Raw genomic sequence first — 13,839 nt, 5'->3', positions numbered from 1 at the left:
AGCAGGAATTAATAAGCAGTGCCCTTTCAGGTGTAAACCATAATTTCTCCTCTCTGCTCCCTCTGCTTGGACAAACACCTGCATAAAACATGGATACATGCAGTCGATTCTGTGTCCTCTCCAGGTAGATTCTTAGATGAATTTTAGTCCCCAAATACATGACACAGTTACTTTCTGAGAAGGTCTTAGAATTGCTTCTGAAAAATCTCCAGGGTAGCTGTGACTAAGTTCATTAAACAAGCTATTGAGCTTACTTACCAATGACATGAGCAACTTCATACTGTAATGAACTTGCATGATGATTTTGTTTTGACTTACTCGCTTTTGGGTCACTCTTAAAACCAGGTTTGTTACCTGTAACAAAACATTTAAAATTGGGGTTTTTTTCTTCTTTTTTATATCTTTTTTACATGTTTAGTTACTATGCATGTAGGTACTGGTTTTACTAAATGACCCAAAATGCAGTAAGATTTAATTCTTAGGATGACAGTCACACACATATGCACACACAGAAATACTGCCCTTATTCTTCTGACACATCTGTGGTCAACAGTAAATATTACTAGTAATAGTAAATAATAGTAATAGTAATAATAATAGTAATAATAATAATAACTTCCTTTACCTGGAAGATGCTGATAATGTCACCAGTCATATTACCTATGATCTTTCTTGCCTATGAATTGACATAGGTAACTTGAATAAAATTAAAGCAATGTGAAAAGTAAAGATATCGCCAGTATTTTTCCTTGATTATTTTGTAATGGACACAACTTGACACTTTGCTACTGCTTTCCAGCATCTGCTGATGATATTTGTATTTGTTCATTCATTAGGACACTGAGTTAAATTATTCATTTAATTTGGTGGTGCTTGTTCTGACTTTCCACAAATTTTCTTTATCCTTTGAATGAACTTTTCTTTCCTCTCCCCTCTTCCATTTGGGAAAGAGAAAAAAATCATCCCTGAGTGAAAGTAAAGAATTCTTATCCTTTTGTTTTCTTGTGTTGGGATTTGCATCTCACTTCTTGCAAGAGGTTATACAACATATTCAGTCTGCCATCAACTTCATGATGATATGATGCTTGATGAAGAACATTTGTACTGTAGGTGTGCGCATTACTTCATAGTTTAAATAGAATCCTGTTCATTTGCCTGCTGTGCCATGACATTCTGAGGAAGATATTTTCCTTTTCTGTGGTGTGTTCCTGCATTTTATCAGTTATGATGGTAAAAATATGTATTTCTGGAAAATATCATGACATGCTCAGCTGATATTAGAAAGAATTTGTGGAGGAGTATGCAGCATTTGAATATTCTTGGCTCATAGCACCGATGCAGTTCAGCTTAAACACTGAGTTGGTGCCAAAGTGATCTCCATGGACTTTTTTGTCTTGACACTTGTGTAGCAGGACCCCAGACCTTCCATTTCTGAGCTTTACTCAATTAAAACACACAGTATACATAGTTCTCTGATTTGACTAAAAATTAAGTCTCTGGCATATCAGCTGGCATATGAGTTTGCCAGATCTGCTAGAAAGCTGGGAATGGGTAGGAAAGCCCCAGCATAGGGTTATGGTGATGACCCCTTTCCCCTGCAGCCCACTGCATGTACCAGGGCCCAGCCGTTTAGCATTGCAGGAGCACAAGAAATGCACATTTGGATAAGACCTCATCTTCCTTCTTGAAAACCTGACAGGATGAAAGTAGCTTAATACTGGTATCTGGCTTGTATCCTGGTTTCAGAAAGTGACCTTAGGGTGGAATAACTCAGTACTGCTGCTATAGAGGTTGTTCCACCAGGTCCCTTCCCAGTCACCTTTCCTTTGGGGTTGGCAAATCGTTTGTGCCAACATTCAGTGAACTAGCTGCGGGACTGAACTGGTTGAAAAATAACATGAGAAATGAGTTGCTCTCAGCCACATTCTTTTTCTGAGTGATTCACAGTGTGACTGCAAATTGCTGCAAGGAGTGGGTAGTCTGGGAATGAGAATGAGCTACTGGGAGTGGGAGGTGAGCAGGATGCTGGGATGGGAGGCTCCAGGATGTGCTTATTGAACAAATTCCAATAAGCAAGGACTCTGAAACAAATTTATATGATAAGAGGAGTTGGGTGTGTGTGTGTGTGGGGTGTTAGGGTTAAGGTTGAGGGAGGGGGTGTGTGTATATAGAAAAGCAGATACCCAAAAGAGGGCCTATAAAGTTACAGGAATGAATCCTTGCTGTGGTGAGAGGAAGACAAGGAGGGTGGTAGTCCTTAGGCTTTGTACACCTGTGTGCTTAGGTTTCAGCCAGGTCTTGTGGCTTGCATTGAGCACAGAAAGTTAAGAATACGTATGAAAGTCCGTGTAGGAGAGATGAACAATTTTCTGAACTGTTTTTGCTTAACTCTCTTTCAATTTTAGTTTTGCAGATAATTTGAACAATATAAAGTAAAAGAAAGACCACAACCTAAAATATAAAGAAAAAAACCCAAATCCCTAAGCTAGAAAGTAACAATTTTAATTTTCCATATTTCCTTAGAAAAGATAAAAAAATCTTTAGAAGCAATTGGCACAATTCCTTTTTTTTTTTTTCTTTAAGCTCAAACAGGCTAGAAAACTTTCAGGATGTCTTCCTGATGGTTAGTTGAACATCCTTCACAAAATATGCTTGTAATTACTTATGACCTCTATCCATGCAAGAACATGCCAAAAACTATTTTCATCACTTATCCCTCTTAAGAGGCAGAAAGAGACCACAGAGCTACTTCTACAAGCAGGACCTAGAGTTTTCAACTCACTGTACAAACAAGGGCTGTCTACAATGAATATTTCAGCACAACAAAGGTAAACCCAATTTATCCAGTTCTATTTCATTCCATTAAATATCTACCCCTCAGCTTTAATCCACTCAGATTAGTTTCTGTCATCTCTTTAAAACTTCTGTCCTTCACAGTGTATGATATGGATATTCTTTTTATAGAAAAAGTAATTATGGTAGTTTTCCAAACGATCACAATACCACTGTGCCCTCAATTCCCAACGGCTCTCTCAAAGAATTTCTTCTAATTCAGAAATAAATTACAAAGGCGGTATAATTTTTCTGACTGAAATTGAGAATTTAAATGTATCTGGGGAACCACAGTCCATCAGCAGCTCCCTCTCTAAGCCCCAGCGCCAAATGGTTCTAGCAGCTCAGCAAATTTGTTCATTTTGGTAATTTTGGTCACACCAAGCAAAACTGTTCCAGCTACGCAGCTAGTGTAAAGTGACCTGGTGGTTACAGGAGTGATGCTGATGTATGCTGTCTAAGAAGACTATTATATTAATTTTGCTTATCTGCAAAGCCCTTTTCTGAAATAATGTATGCTGATTGTCTCTCCACTGTAGAAACATGCCAAGAATTGTAAATTAGCCATGTGTAGTGCATTTGAGGTAACACAAGGGTTTATTGCCTCTTGGTAAGTTATTAAGCTTTTATTGAAGCGTATTTTTTGTGATCATCAATAATATCCACATGCTTTGTACCTAATGTGTTTCACTTTTTTAGCACATTTCGGTTAAGGGTTTTAAAATAGGCTACAAACACTAATGAATCAAGCTTTGCAGCACTCCAGTGAGGAAGGTAAGCAGCATCGCTGTGGGTCTGCAGATCAGCAAACTGAGGAACGGAGTAGGTTTCTGAAGACAGCACAGTAAATTTCAGATGATGGTTCCTGCCCTTCTGCTGGTACCACAAGCCCGTTTCCCCTTTCCTCCCCAGCAGTGGTGCTGGAAAGGAAGGCAGCTTGACCAGGGCTCCTGGCTGCATCTCCAGGAACATCAGGGCCCTGGATGAAACCAGGACTGGACACCACCCACCCCAGGGTTCAGGTACCCCTGGGCAGAGATGGCCCCCCTGGCATCATACCCCTGAACTCTCATCTTGCTCTTTCATGCCAAGACCTGTCACACCAACCTCTGTGATCCCTCATCTATGCTCTTGCTGAGGTCCTCAGAATGGCACATCCTTCCACTTCTCTACTCTTGGCTTCAGTCCTCCCTGCCCCAGTCCTGCTCTGCACCCCCTAACTCCTGCACTTGGGGTCTTCTCACACCCTGGCGTGCATCCTGGCACACTAAATAATTGTAGCTGTAAACAGAATTAAAGGAAACCACTCCAAGTGGGAGATCTTCAAGACTCTTTTTCAAGACATATTACTTCAGAGGACAGCTCTTTTGAGACCTCCAAGCTGGCATACCATAAACATGAGGGTCCTGGTGTTGGTGGAAATCTCTGTCCTTTATCACATTCTCTGCATGTGAAAACCCATGAGGAGTAAACCAATGCAGGATACAAGAGAGCAGAGCTCTGCCATCAAAAAGCAGAAGGACTGTGGGCCACAGAAATGGCCTCTGCCTGCCACATCTATGCTGAGGTGCTGGGACTGCTGCTGGTGCTGGTGCAGCTGCCACTCAGCTGATGCTTTTGAGATGAAACCATGAAACCATCAATCACTAGATGTATAAGTGGGGCCCAGAAGGCTGCAGTCCCCTCCCCTCCTGGGCTGCTTGCTGCTGTGCAAGGCATCCCAATGACACTAAATGGGCATGCATGTCCATGTAGCTGTGCAGTTCCTCCTTCTCCTTCCTCCCCTCACCAGTCAGACCAGAGTAGATATTTCTAAACTTTTCTCCCCCTTCCAGAAATTTGGCCACATGGGTGCATCCCAGGTTCACCCACTCATACCACACTCACCCTGGAGTTCTGTGTCAGAGTTTAGTGGCTCATTTAGCTATGTAATCTTCATGGATAAACTGTTTGTACAAGTCCACGTGGTAGAGAAGGGGAAGGCAGTGTTTGGATTCCCAAGCCCAAGTTTTGGTTCTGTGGCATGGGATGTGCATTGCCATGGTCTTGCCTCACTAATTTTCCAGCCTAGCCTCAACCAGGACTAGTGTTTCAGCTGCTTGCTCTGCTTAGAGACCCAACCCTCTTGCCCACATCTTTGGAATTTGTTCCACTTTGTGAATTTGCATGCCTGACATCTCTCTTATTTGCAGGTTTTTGTCTTGAAGGGACACCAATTGCATAATTTCAGCTTGCACTCCCTTGTTTTAGATAAAAGGAAACAACAAACACAGACATAACTATGTCTTCTATAAAATGCTGTTGACTGCCTTATTACATGACAACAGTGCAGAGAAAGGACTTCCAGAGGTTTAGTAGTGTGGTACCCAGGATGCTAGCTCATTAAAAGCTTTCAGTTACATGGGGAAAACTTTGCCAGTCCACGATAACTCTTCTCTCGCCTCCCTGAAAAATTGCACTAAAAGGAGCAGCACAGATCAGCTTTGGCTGTACACCCAATTTTTCAGCAGACTAAATATTTCAATAACCTGTTACAATGAATGCTGCCAGGTAAGAAAGAGGATGAGTTAATCCAACAGAGAAAGTTTTATGAAGAAAACAACAACCGTGCAGGGGTTGTGAAAACAAAAGGGAGAGAATATGTTTGAAACAGTTTATCATAGTCAGAAATAAAGCCTACTTAAACAAATAGAGAGATGAATTATTTTTTATTTTAAGTATCTCTGTGGAACAAAATGGCACTTTCCATGGGTTGATACTGCCTAACAGTAAGTTTCACAATTTATAGAGTGCTTAGTCTTCCGTGCCTCTTGTCCTTTATCTGCGCACATCCACAATGGTTTGAACTGGTAGAATTTAAAAGAAAGTGCTTTATGCCAGTAACTGATTTTCAGAAGACTAAGCGTCTGCACCAGAACAATGAAAGAGAAATCAAATTAATTCTTCATACAGCTTGTAAAAAATGGAAAGCATCCAATGACAAGTAACTGAAGTTTCGTATGTGCTGATATTAAAGTTCAGGGAGTGCCTGAGCTATTTGTCCATCTATCAACGAAAGTCTATCTTCCTGCAGTTGCATGGAATGAAACCTAAACTATAGTGAATATTGAATCCTTTATGTTTTCATCTCTGTGTAAGAGTTCTTCTACAGATGGTTCATATCTATAGTGTTAAAATAAAAAGAAGTTATCATTCTGTCCTTGATTTGTTGAGATGTGGCCATGGGACTCTCCTTAACAATAGTATAGCAAGCACAAAATATTTGATTAGCAGTCAGTCTTGAGGATTATATCCCTTTTTATAAATTAAAACATGTAGAGACCCAAATGGGTGGTGACTTCCAGATCCTGAAAGCATCAAGACTGCCATATATGTTTGTTTAAATGTGGCATTCTACTACTCTTAATAAAAGTTTCTGTGAGATTGGACTTGCAGTGAATGCTTGCTGCTAACCTTTTAGAAGTCTTGTTTTCTTAAAGCTGCTTTTGAGGATAACAAGCATAGATATTTAATGATGCCACAAATTACAACTCCCAGTTCTGCACTTCCCAGCAGGCCTGTGAGATAATCCACGGGAGTGCAAGAGATCTCAATTCTATCCTTCATTAAAAAACATTGCAAGAGCTTTTAGAGTTATGTAGTGCATTCTTTGTCTTAGTTTCCTCTGGTGAGAGACGAGATTTAAAAAGTCTTTTAAAAGTCAATAATATGTTGGTATATTCAGCAGTGTTATATTTAGGAGCCTTGGAGAGGATGGTGAAAACTACATTCCCAAACCAATGCATGATTTTCTCTTGTGGATTTCAGACAGGAAGGATTATCCAGTTCTGTCCCTCACAACTACAGATGACCATGGACTAGGTAGCTGCTTAGTCCGCGCAAGTCTACAGAGTACTGAGTCCATACCGAGTCTCAGAAGTGGAGCCAGACATTACTTTTTGCACTCCACTATAAACCTCAGTTCAGCTATACAAAGCTTCTGTGTCGCATAGGAAAAGAGCAGCATAGTCAAGAGTGTGTTGGAAATGTCCTAGGTCCCATCAGTATCAAGGAAATGTTCTACATGGAAATTCTCAAACTAAATCTAAAAAATTGACATCAGCTCCCACTGCAGAAAAGGCTAATGCTTTCCTACTGCTGCCATTAGTACCTGCCAGTCTAACATACAAATATTCCCTCTGTCCACTTGAGATTTTAATCTATTGCTACCTTAAAATAAGTTCATGAGGCAGCTTCTGACAAGTGATTTTCTCCTAGTATGATTTTCCTGAATATTTTTTTTCTTTTGAGGAAATATTAACATCCATTCTCTTTGTAGCGATGTAAGTTGCAGCTTCAGTCCTGATGGTTTGACAGATTAATAGATTTCCTTTCCCAACAGCCTTTCACTTGTTTGTAAACTCTGTGTTTTCTCTTTCATCTTTTCTTCAGACAGACTGTATCCAGGTCTCTGCAACTTCCCCATAAGCATTCAGTGTCTGAAACTTTCATCATTTCTTTTGCCTGTCCTGATTTAATCGCATCTGGTCGCTGTTGTGTTGGTGTTTGGGATTTCCAGGATAACACTTGCCACATGCTGAATACTTTCTTAATGGGAATTTTTTGTAAGAGAGAAAGGAGGAACAAATGAGAGGAAAAAAAGATGAAATAATTTATTTTGTTGTGTAGGCATACATTTTGTTATAGATTAGCAGCCTACATGGACAAGAAGCATAAGGACTCTTCTTGGGGAGGGTGACCAAGACATTGAGAAATACTGGCACTATGAGGAAGCTAGTGCCAGAGCACTTTTGCTCAGAAAAACATGTATCAGCCTTGCCTACCCAGGCACTGCTCTGTGCTGCAGCATGACAGTTTCTCACAGCAAGGTGGGCTCCAGGCAGCGTCGTGACAGAAAGGCTATTTCTACAGCAAGTCACAGAGGTTTGCCCAGTGCCCTCAGCTTACCAGAGACCTTGAAAAGGAGGATGCAGGCAGCACCTAGGTCTTCATTCTCCTACAGAGTCTTCTAAAAATTTCTTAGATGAGGTTCCTTTTTTTGTATAATTTATGAAGCTCTTTCTGGTTTGGATATACTTTGTATCAATAGCTCATGTTTATTACAAACCAGGTGCTAATAAACATATCCTATTGAGATTATAAGTCTTCAAACTTCAACACTTCAACAACAAACTTCAACAATTATATTGTTAATTAGCAGATACAAAGCTTTAAGAACTTTTTTCAACCCTTTCAAACTATGAAGAAATTACAGCAATAGCTGGTTGGAGAGAACAGTTGAACTATCTGAAAGTGATTTGTTATCTGCTATTTCCCCCAGCCAGCTGTGGTATTTAAAAGCCACCAATCTCTTGCCAGGTTTCCCCTGCCTCTCCAGATCCTCTGCTCCATGTTCACTGCACAGCCCTTGCGCCCCTCTGGCCCCATTGGTAAAGAATTTGCAGCTAATTTGTATCTTGAAAGTCACAGCTGCAAACATCTGAACCTGCCAGTGATCAGTGCAGGAATGAATCACACATCCTAGATGTCAACATTTTTTTCGCTGTGAGTTCCTTTGAACTGCCTGAAAGAACGTGTGAAGGAAGAGGTATTGCTAACTATAAAGGATTGAAGTGACTGCTGTCTTCAAAGCTTTGCCACTACCTGTCATTAGTTATGTTAATTCAAAAGAAGAAAAAAAAGGAAACCTTTTGACTGATGAGAATACCTTGATAGACAGTCAAAACCTTTCCTAGAATATTAAAAAGGAGGTTCCTCCCCAAACAGCAAATTAAGCAAACAGATTCAGTCCCCCTGGAATAAGCCAAGAGGTCCTCCAGCTCCTCCATCAGAAAGATCCAAAAATCTTCATGAAAAGATGAACTTATTTAAAATATGACCTACTCAATAGAAAAAAATACTTGAGCTTTCTTCACAATAGATTTTATTGATAGTTATTAAAATGAAAGTCCAAGAAAGTGCTGCAAATCCCATAGAAAGGCCCTTGGAGGGGGAGATGACTTAAGGAAACAAAACTTATTGTCTTGGCATTGCTTCATGCTCTCTGCAGAATCAAATGCAGACCTTTGTTATGGTTATTACAGGCACTACATTGCTTCCCTAAGCACGCTCAATACAGAATGAAGCACAGACTAATCCTGCAGAGACTGAGGGCTCAAGGGGGTATGGAGTCCAAGCAAAGATCTCCATCCAGGCACATATGTATGAGTTGGTTGGGGATTTTTAAACTCTCTTTTTTTTTTTTTCCTCCTGTTAATAGTTGTCTAGCATGTCCATATTTTTAGATGCGAATCCTCATTTGGACCAAAGACCTATTTTCTATCCTCTAGGTTAAAATCAGCCCAGAACCTGGACAAAGTCTATTTCTGGGCTATAAGATTAGCCCAGAAAGTCTAAGCAGCCTCATAGTTTAGTTAAAACAATAGGATAGAAAATTATAGTGGAAATGCTATTTTTATTGTCTGATACTCTATGAAATTTCAGAAGACCTCATTCTTGTATGAGGTTTTCTGTATTATATATGCATTTCATATATGTATATCATATATATTTAATACATGTCTATTTCCATATACATGTAAATGTATTTCTGTATTATCTATGTATTACATATTTCTATATATATAACTATATATATTCAATATTTTATAAATATATAATATGTATCTGTATTACATAAATGAGGAATCTGTATTCAAAATCAAAACTTGTATGAAAAAGAAAAATCCCTTAACATATTTTAATAATGTGCCATCAACAATAGTATTAAATCTCCCAAGGGAAGGCACACTATATAATGCTTACTCTTCCTTGTACAAAAGGCTTAAACAGAGAACAATGTACTGCTGATCAATAATTAGAATGATAAATGCCTGCAGAGTTGTTCTGTCACATTATAGTGACAAACATTGATTGAGAGATGGACTTCCAGTGACAGCTGTAATTTTTAAAACATAGGTAGTAGCTATGTGTATTGAGTACACAGGCTTACAAAGACATTTTTGCTTTGAAATCACTTAAAATCAGAATGATGGGAAATTGTTAAACTGAGCAGGTGTTTACCATAGAAAAGGCAGTCTCAATTACGTGAAAAGAGATTAAATCCTCTGGGAAAACTTATTTAAAGTGCAAGATGTAAACTCTCTGCAAAATCTTTCTTTATGTCCACCCATACTGAGGCAACATTGGCTTCTCCTTAGGAAGGAAACACTTTACAGTCTGGGGCATGAAAAGTGAGGGCTGCAATGTGTAAAGCGCTGAATTGAATAGAGCTGTGATTGAGGATACTTAAGACAAGTGAAAAGTCTTGTTTGTCTCCTGTGGAAATGAAGACAACTGGTTTTGTATAGGTGGTTGAGAAGTGACATGTTTCAGCCTAGCAAAATCCTATGTATTTTCTCACTTACCAATACAGATGCCATAAACTCTTACCCTGCTTGCCTTGTGGCAGAGCGCATAAGGAGGAGCTCTTAGAGGCCATTGAAATCTAGCTGTGGACCTTCTTCTTTTCATAAAGCAGTAATAAATCAGCAGTAATCTTACCAATGAATCCACATCACTAATCCGCATTTATGGATTTGCATTATAAAATCGTAGAATTGTTTAGGTTGGAAAAGACCTTCAAGATCATTGAGTCAAACATTAACCTAGCACTGACAAATGCACCACTAAACCATGTCTCCCAGTGCCATATTTGCACATCTTTTAAATACCTCCAGGGATGGTGACTCAATGACTTCCCCTGGGCAGCCTGTTCCAGTGCTTGACAAGCCTTTCAGTGAAGACATTTTTCCTAATACCCAATCTAAACCTCCCCTGGCACACTTGAGGCTATTTTCTCTTGTCCTAACACTTTTAACCTGTGAGAAGATACCGGCCCCCATCTCACTACAACCTCCTTTCAGGTAGTTGTAGAGAGAGTGATAAGGTCCCCCCTGAGCCTTCTCTTCTCCAGACTAAACAACCCCAGTTCCCTCAGCCATTCCTCATAAGAGGAACCCACTCATAAGAAGAGACCCTTCACCAGCTTCATTGCCCTCCTCTAGATACAGTCCAGCACCTCAATGTCTTTCTTGTAGTGAGGGGCCCAGAACTGAACACAGTATTTGAGGTATGGCCTCACCAGTGCTGAGCACAGGGGGATGATCACTGCCCTGGCCCTGCTGGCTATGCTGTTTCTGATACAAGCCAGGATGCCGTTGGCCTTCTTGGCTGCCTAGGCGCAAACTGGCTCATGTTCAGCTCCACCAATCAGCACCCTCAGGTTCTTTTCCGCTGAGCAGCTTTCCAAACGTGTAGTGTTTCATGGGGTTGTTGTGGACCCAGGTGCAGAACCTGGCATCTATGCTGTTTCTGATACAAGCCAGGATGCCGTTGGCCTTCTTGGCTGCCTAGGTGCAAACTGGCTCATGTTCAGCTCCACCAATCAGCACCCTCAGGTTCTTTTCCGCTGAGCAGCTTTCCAAATGTGTAGTGTTTCATGGGGTTGTTGTGACCCAGGTGCAGAACCTGGCATTTTGCCTTGTTGAACCTCGTACCATTGGCCACAGCCCATCGATCCAGCCTGTCCAGATCCCTCTGCAGAGCCTTCCTATCCTCCAGCATATCAGCACTCCCAGCCAACTTGCTGGTGTCATCTGCAAACTTACTGAGGGTGCACCCAATCCCCTCATCCAGATCATTGATAAAGATATTAAACAGAAGTGACCCTAATACTGGACTATCCCTCAAACATTTTCATGTTGCCTTCAGGTTTATCTCTGGCTAGCCTGGTTTTATCCCTTACTCCTTCAAATCTAGTTTAAAGCTCTTTCAACAAGCCCTGCTAACTTATGTGCAAAGTTCCTTTTCCCTCTTTGGGACAGGTACACCCTGTCTGTTGCTAGCAGGCCTGCTGTCGTGTAAATTGTCACATGATCAAAACCCCCCCAAATTCTGTAAGTGACACCAGGCTGTGAGCTGGCTCTTCCTGTTTTTTCCCTCATCATTCCCTGCAATTGGAAATATAGAGCTTAACACTACTTGTCCTCCCAATCCCTTAACTGGTCGCCAACGTAGGATAATGTCAGTGAGAAGCATCACAGACTCTAGGTCACTTAAAAATTATGTAGACCATCAGGGCTACCCAGTTTTAGGTATTCCTAGTGGGACTGAATAGGTGTCTGGGATTTCTTCTGATAATAGTCCCAACCAGTTCCACCCTATATTTCATTTTATGTAAATCCCTCTGCTAGGATTGACATTTCTGTTTATGTCCTAGCTAGTATAACAGAGGAACTTAATGTATAATGAAGGAAAGGAATGTCTGAATTCTCCAGTTAGAGCCAGAAAATTACTTACCAAGGCTTACTTTCTCATGCGTTTAGAGTGTAGGAGCATGTCACATGAGGGAAGGATAGTTGACAATACTGGTTGTCATTTGGAAGTTTTTTAATGTTAGGAATAATATAAAGTAATAATTCTGCCAGAGTTCCCTGCCATAGATTTTGGCTTATCTCGTTCTCATTACTCACCTGCAGCTCATGTCATATTTTACTGAGTTCCTTCATATTCCAGTTACTCCCTGTGAATCCCCTGTGTCTCCTGCCACCTCCTGGCTAGAGGAATGATACTACCAATGGCAATAAAAATCCTTGAACAGAATAAATTCCCTATGAGTACTTGGAGTAACATCCAGATAAAAGCTGTGGTGGATGCCCCTTAGGGTGTGTTTTTTAACAGCCTGAGACAGAGGGTTGCTCAGTTATCCAAATTCTAATTTTCTTCCTACCATGCACAGTTCCAGAATATTCTTTCTTCAGGAAGCCTTGCTGAGCACTGCCTTCCGAACCTTTCTGACTACAGATTTTGCAATAATTTGAAAGCAGTGTACAGCTTAGCTGATAACCAAAACTGCAGGTGATGCTTCTGAAGCCCTCATTTAGATTCAGGAGTACAGATTTACATAAGGACAGCTTTGCAAGTTCACCTTTTCCTTTTCTAATTAACCCCTGCTTGCATTATACTTTGCATGGGGATTTAGTACCTGTTTTACTGATAAGTTTTGACAAGCTTCTTATGTTAATTAGATATAAAAGGTGATGGTAGTCAAGGGAAGTTTCAAAGTGGCAATGTTTTTGCTTTGTGAATCTCTATTTTGAAAGCCATGGGGGTAACACTTGATTTTAGTAAATGCAGAACCTATAAAATCTTCATTGCTCCTTCTAAGACTTTACAAAATAATGTTTCTTTCTTCTGTGATCTTTGTAAGAAATTATATTCATGGTATAAGCAGAAAACATTGGGAACTTCAAAAGAGTATTTACCTTTACTTATTTTTAGGTTCGGACGGATGCTCAGATGCATTCCTACAGAATGTAATTATATCATAGTCTACATTGAAGAAATGTTTTGGAAGTCACCTTGTCTAGCCCCTGCTTAAAGTAGGGTTAAATGTAATGTCAGAGCAGGTTGCGCAAAGCCATTCTCAGTCGAGCTTGGAAAACCTCCAAGGATGGAGACACCCAGACTCTCTGGCCAATCTGTTCCCACATTGAATCACCATCACTATGAATTTTTCCCTTGCATCCAATTGAAATTTTCCTGCAACTTGTGACTGTCAACTCTTGTCTTTTCAGTGTGCACTTCCTGGGAGAGTCTGATTGTTCATATCCTCCCCTTTAGGGAGCTGAAGATAGCAATTAGATCTCACCTAGACTTCTCTTTTTCAAGCTAAGCAAACCTAGATGCCCCTCTCTTCATCATCATGCTCCTATCTCTAGTCCTTTTGGTGGTTCTCACAGCTTTATCACAAGTGATACAATAAATAAGTAATGCCTGACACTTTTTGCCAGGTTTAGGTATGAATGCAATTGAAAAACATGACTTTAAGACATTAATTTCTGGAATATTTCATTTTTGGAGAAATTTTTTTCTGACTTCTTGTTATAATGTTCGAAGTCCTGTGCCCTTTTTTATATCCAGATTCTCTTCTTTTTCTTTTTCCTCGCCTTCTTCATTCCTTTTATC

The sequence above is a fragment of the Nestor notabilis genome, unplaced genomic scaffold (assembly GCF_000696875.1).
Source record: "Nestor notabilis isolate BGI_N333 unplaced genomic scaffold, ASM69687v1 scaffold3595, whole genome shotgun sequence".
Classification (NCBI taxonomy): Eukaryota; Metazoa; Chordata; class Aves; order Psittaciformes; family Psittacidae; genus Nestor; species Nestor notabilis.
This window is presented reverse-complemented; position numbering follows the sequence as displayed.